We start from the raw sequence: 5906 nt of genomic DNA, 5'->3' as shown, positions 1-5906 counted from the left end.
GAATTGTTCGTTTATGCAAGTAGAGGGGTATGAAAATATTTTTGTTTTTCTTCAAAAACAGACGTGTAAAGTCTCGAAATGTACAGGACGCCCCCATTATTTACACAAGAGTAACAATGTATCCGTTACGTGTGTGGATCCACAGGGAAGAGCCAAGAAGGATTAGAAATCTTGGATAAAAAAAAAATCCCCCCCCCCCCAAAAAAAATTCTGGATCCGCGCACACATTAACATTCAGTGTTATCTTTTTGTAGAGCAAGAAAATGCATTTATGGATCTAGATGCCCCCTCCTCCACTCCCCTCGGTCTATAAAATCAGCATTATAGTAAAATTATCAAAAATAGCCCCTGAATCATCTCTTCCGGCAAACAAAATTAGTCCTCGGAGTCCCTAATCTGGATTTGTGCATGCAATATCATTAATTTTGTAGAATTTCAATTCATTTGCATTATTGTAATCCTTGCACAAATATCTAAACCATTTACATGGCGTCAATCTTAACGCAACGGTGATTCAACTATGAAATCAAAATTTCAATGTCTATATCAAATCCATAAACTTTTAATCAAGACTTTTTTCCTTCTTTTTCATTATCTAAAGTATAAATGGATGTTGATCTAAATTCGATTACTAAAAACTTGTGACATGACACGAACTTGTGGGGTTCCACAATTACCCCCCTTTTCCACATTTTATTGGTACAGTTTGGATCCGCGCAATTGAGGGAGGAGGGATCGCAAACATTTACAGCTTCTATATACCCTACATTGTGTTAGAATAATGCTATTTGTTTAAATTTTTAATAATATACTCACCTTTTATAGTTTTATCCACAAAGGTTTTGTACAGTCTTCTTTAACAAAATGATTTTTAAAAAAATGAATTTCTTGTAAGAAAATGATGTCACATATCAGAATGGCGTGTCAATCATATACATGTAAGATAAACATTTCAACATAATATTCAACTGCAGTTCAGTGAGAAAGGTTTCAAACAAGCCATAACCTTGGTCAAATTGTGTGGTCATGCCGGTATTTACTCGATCCGCGACCTTTAACATACCCATTAAGATCTCATTGCTCAGATTTATTGGTGGTCGTCTTTCTGGAACTAGATCCATGTAATGACCAGCGATTTTGGTGTACCTCTCCTTACATATCTTGTATAGCCCTGTCAGCGGAAAACATCATATTGTGACCTCAAGAACATCGTCATCTTCTGGGTCTGAAGCACCTGAGTTATATATATTTTTACTCATAAAAAGATAATATGCACCCTACTTAAGATGGTTTATATGGGAAATATATCTTTATTAATGTCTTAAAATGATTCTAATTTTGAAAATTGAATTGTTGCCAAAATATTTATACACGGGCAGATTGAGCTCTTCTTTTCAATGAAATAAATATAGTCTTGAAATCGCTACGGCCATCTAATCCTTTTGAATTTATAAATCCGGTTTTTTAAATATTTTACAGACCAATGGCAATACAATTATATAATGAGTTGAATTTATATTTTTCACAATTAGTTAATGGTGATATTTATTTCGGTATCTATATAATAGTGTTGTCAAATCGGACGATTTTATTTACCAGTTACTTGCCCGCTGTGTTATCGAAAGGTAAATTCCTTGAGTCATATTAAAAAACAGCCAAGTACACTTTAATTTGCAAAAGTGACCACTAAATTTGATTTCCTAAATGAATTAGTATTCAACAAAGAAATTATAAATATTTAATTATTTATATTCATAACGTAGCCATCAAAGAGAATTGAAACGGGCATCACAATCTATGCTGGACAACATTACCTATAAATAACCAGTACAAAGAATTCTTAATTTAGAAAATAGTTCATGACATTCAAAATGCAACTGCTTGTATTTAAATTCTTCGAGACAATAAGTTAAATTTGCGCAACTTAAAAAAATTTCATGGTCCAAATGTGCGCATAGGCGATCTTGCTCTATTGTACGACTGACAATTAAGATTAAAAATAATCTTTGGTTGACTCAAAAGACTGTACTCTAGTCATGTGAGTACATCTTTTAAAACACGTCTGAATTTATTTAAATAAAGTGCTCTGTTTTGTTGCTATTTTATGAGAGAGGAATGGGTTAAGAAAAGGGAGGGGAATTAAATAGTGCGTTAGAAACATTCATCCTCACTTTTCTCACCTCTCTTTCTTTTTTTTTTGCCCCACTACTACTCTCCCTCTTTCACTCACTCTCTTACCACACTTTCACAGTGGGGTTAGAGAGCAAGGTTGGGAAGAGTGGACAGAGGGGGTGAGTGTGGGGTGAGAGAGGATTGGGTCTAGGAGAGAGAGAATGGTGTGAGAGAGAGGGGGGTGGAAGTTTTGTGGGGTGTAGATTAGAGAGGGTAGAGAAGGTTGGGTACGGAGAGAAAGTAAGGGTATGTGAAAGGGATGGGTATGGGAAAGAAGTGGAGTGAAGAAGTTGGAAGAGAGAGTATAGGATGAGAGTGGGAAGAGAGAAAAATGGGTTTGAAGAAGAAAGGTGTGTGAAAGAGAGTGTGGATGAGAGAGGGAGAGATGGGGACGGATATAGGGTGAGAGAATTGAGTTAGAGAGAGAAAGCGGGGTGAGAATGTTGAATGAGAGAAGAATTGGTGTGGGGAATAGAGGGGTTAGAGAAAAAGAGAGAGAAAGAGAGAGACTGTGTGTGGATGAGAGAGGAGGATGGGTGTTGGGAGTGAGGGGTGAGATAGATGGGTAATTGGGATAAGAGAGAAGGATGAAAATAAGTGGGATAGAGCGTTGAATGAGAGAAGAACGGGCTTTCGGGATGTGGGGAGGGAGGGGTAAGAGCGCGGGTGAGTGGGGCTAGAGAGTTGAATTAGAGAGAGACATAGAGAGCAGGATGAAAGTTCGAGATGAGAAAGGGGTGATTAAGTTACGAGAAAGTCGGTGAGAGAAGATGAGTTTGGGAAGAGATGGAGGTGAGAGCTGGGATGAAAAAGTGGTGAGAAAAGTGAGTGTGGGAGAGTAAGGTGAAAAAAGATTTAAGAGAAGAAAACGGGAGATGGGTGTTAAAAGAGAGTTAGTGAGAAAACGAAAGAAAATGCGGATATATAGTGTGTGAGATGAAAGTGGTAGAGAGGGGTGAAAAAATGGGGTAAGAAGGGGTTCTGTGTGGGTAATAAGAGGGAGAGAATGGGGTGAGATAGAGAGAGGTGAGTAGGGGAGGGTAGAGGGATGGGTGAGTGGGGTACAAAAGTGGGTGAAAGAGAGCAGAGAATGGCTGTGAGGTCAGAATGTGGGATGCGAAAAAGGTGAGTCGGTTGAGAGAGGGAGATGGGCTAGAGTGAGGATGAGAGATAATGTGGACGTGAGGGATATGAGTGTAGAAGAGTGGGGTAAAAAGAGTGGGTTGAGAGAGACAGAGGAGGAGAGGTTTGGAGAGAGAGAGAGTGGGTGTTAGAGAGAAGGACGGGGAGAAATAGAAGGCTATGAGTGTATGATAATAAGCTGATATAGTGGTTGGGTTTGGCTGAGAGAGAGAGAGATAGAAAGAGGGAGAGAGAGAGTGGTGTATAAATGGAGGATGAGATAAAGAAAGAGGGGGAATAGACTGGGTTGGATTGTCGGGTGAGAGTGTTAGGGGAGAAGGGGTTACTGTTGTGAAAGCGTTAGTTCAGAGCATGAATACTGTAAGAGGTGAGGCTACAGTATAAGAAGAGAGTAGTATTAGAGTTTGAATGTAGTAAAAAAGAGAATGGTGAGAAAAAGAAAAAGGAGAGAGATGGGTGCAATGAAAGTAAATACGATGAAAGAGAGGAGAGATAATGAATGTGGGTGAGAGCGAGCAGAAAGAAAGAGGAAAGTGGGTGTTAAGTGAGTACGTAATTCTACCGTCTGATTTTTAGTGGGGATTGGGGTTCATCTCAAAATATCAAAAATACACCATTTTGCTTATGTATTAGGAATTATTATAAATCCAATGAATTCAATGAAAAATTAAAAAATACCCCTGAAGTTGAAAATAACATTCTTTTGTGTAACTGTTTCTTTTATCTTATGTCCTATAACGTATTCCTACAAAGCTTCATTTTATCATAACGTCATAAAAGCACATTTAGTTCTTGGGCAACCTGTTACAGCTGTATTAGGTTAGCAAAAACGCAAGCGAGCCTCATCACTTTACAAGTAATTCATTCTCACAATTTCCAGCAAGATAAGCATAGGCAGTGAGTAGTGTATTGTACATATATACCCCTCTTATTTTTATCAACCTTTGTCTTAAAATTAAATGATTTTAAAATTTTCAATGAAGATAGATCTTCTGATATCCAGATTTTTTTTACTACTAGGGTCCTGTGCCCGTTGGTAGGAAAACTTCGTACATGCGTATTATTTGTTTTTAGGGACAAAATTTTGTGAATGCCATCATTGTTAAGAAAGAAACTTTTCTATATAAAGTCAGTACAATGTATTAGTAAATTCTTGGGGCAATATCTTTTTTGGAAATCCAACAACATTGATTGAGTCACCACGATCAATGATTATACAGAAATCAAGACATTAGTGAAACTTAATAGTATGCTAATACACAAAATCTTCGTGTACAACTTAAGTTCTTGAAATAGGAAGATAAAGCAAATTCAAAAAAATTATCAGTGAGATAGAGGACAATCGAAGAGACAGACGGATAGATTTTTAACATAAAGTCCTATATCAGCGGTTGGGGTCGGGCTGCAGCAGAACCTGAACTATAGAAGGATTCTCATCATCAATAGATTTTCAATTTCTACAATCCGTTCACACATCTAAAATATCTGATGTTGCTAAATTAATATATAACAAATAGTATTGATTCTAAATGTCCATTTATTGTTCAAATTTCTGTTTAGATAGTTTTTCACTATTTAGTATTAAAAGTTAGCAAAGTCTTGTGCTCTTCATGGTAGTACAGCTCAAAGATCCATCGTAATTGCAACGACAGGGAAAACAAATATAGCATCCTCTATCAAAATGGAAATCACTGTTTCCATTGGTATGCCATTTCATTAATTTGTCATTTTCTACACCCCTGGGCGCTGCAGGCCACAAGGACAACACTGAAGAGTACCAAAAGTTTCAGCATCTGTTAATAGAGTCGTAAACTTCACGATTTTTTGTGAAAGAGATGGGGCATCATTATTGACACTACATTACTGATGAAATATTTTTAATCCCGATAAAGAGTGGAAATTAATGACAGTGTCCAATGAAAAACAAAAAAGGATGATTTTCGAGTTACTTAATCAAAACCATCAAACAAATGAACCTAATAACGCGATACTCCTTCAAGTGACGGAGTAGGAAAGGAAGAAGATTTCAAGGACAATCCGGATCAAACTCCAATATCAGGCATTTTGGTTCAGTTGTTATTAATATTTGATTAAGACATGAATAAGTCTTGCTTTTGTTATCCTGAAAACTCTGAAGTAAAAAAGATTGTTAATGATCAATTGTATGTCTATTGAAAAATGTATTGTCAAGACTCAGACTTCATTTTTTAAATTTATTGCCAGCAAGACGACAAGTGTAGTTTCATTTCGGGACCTGCAGTGAGTAGAATGAACCCCTCAAACCTTCTACTGTTTAGAAATATTTATGAAATTGATATAAACTTAGGATCTCTGAGTTCTTTAAATGTGTGTAACCTGTGTTCGCTTTTAGGAAAAAATACGCATTATAATTATGAAAATTTAGTGATGAGTAACACCACTAGTACTGTGCATGACATTTTTACAAGGAAATTCTTTTCATGGATCTCGATTGCAATATCTATGAATGATCAATCCATGCTGTTACACAATCGTGAGTGAAAGTTATCAAAAACAAGGTACAAAAAAGAGAAGCAGCACAGTCAATCGAAGATATTTTTCTTTTCAAACAT

The sequence above is a fragment of the Crassostrea angulata genome, chromosome 4 (assembly GCF_025612915.1).
Source record: "Crassostrea angulata isolate pt1a10 chromosome 4, ASM2561291v2, whole genome shotgun sequence".
NCBI lineage: Eukaryota > Metazoa > Mollusca > Bivalvia > Ostreida > Ostreidae > Magallana > Magallana angulata.
The sequence above is the reverse complement of the archived record's forward strand: the minus strand, read 5'-3'. Positions refer to the sequence as shown.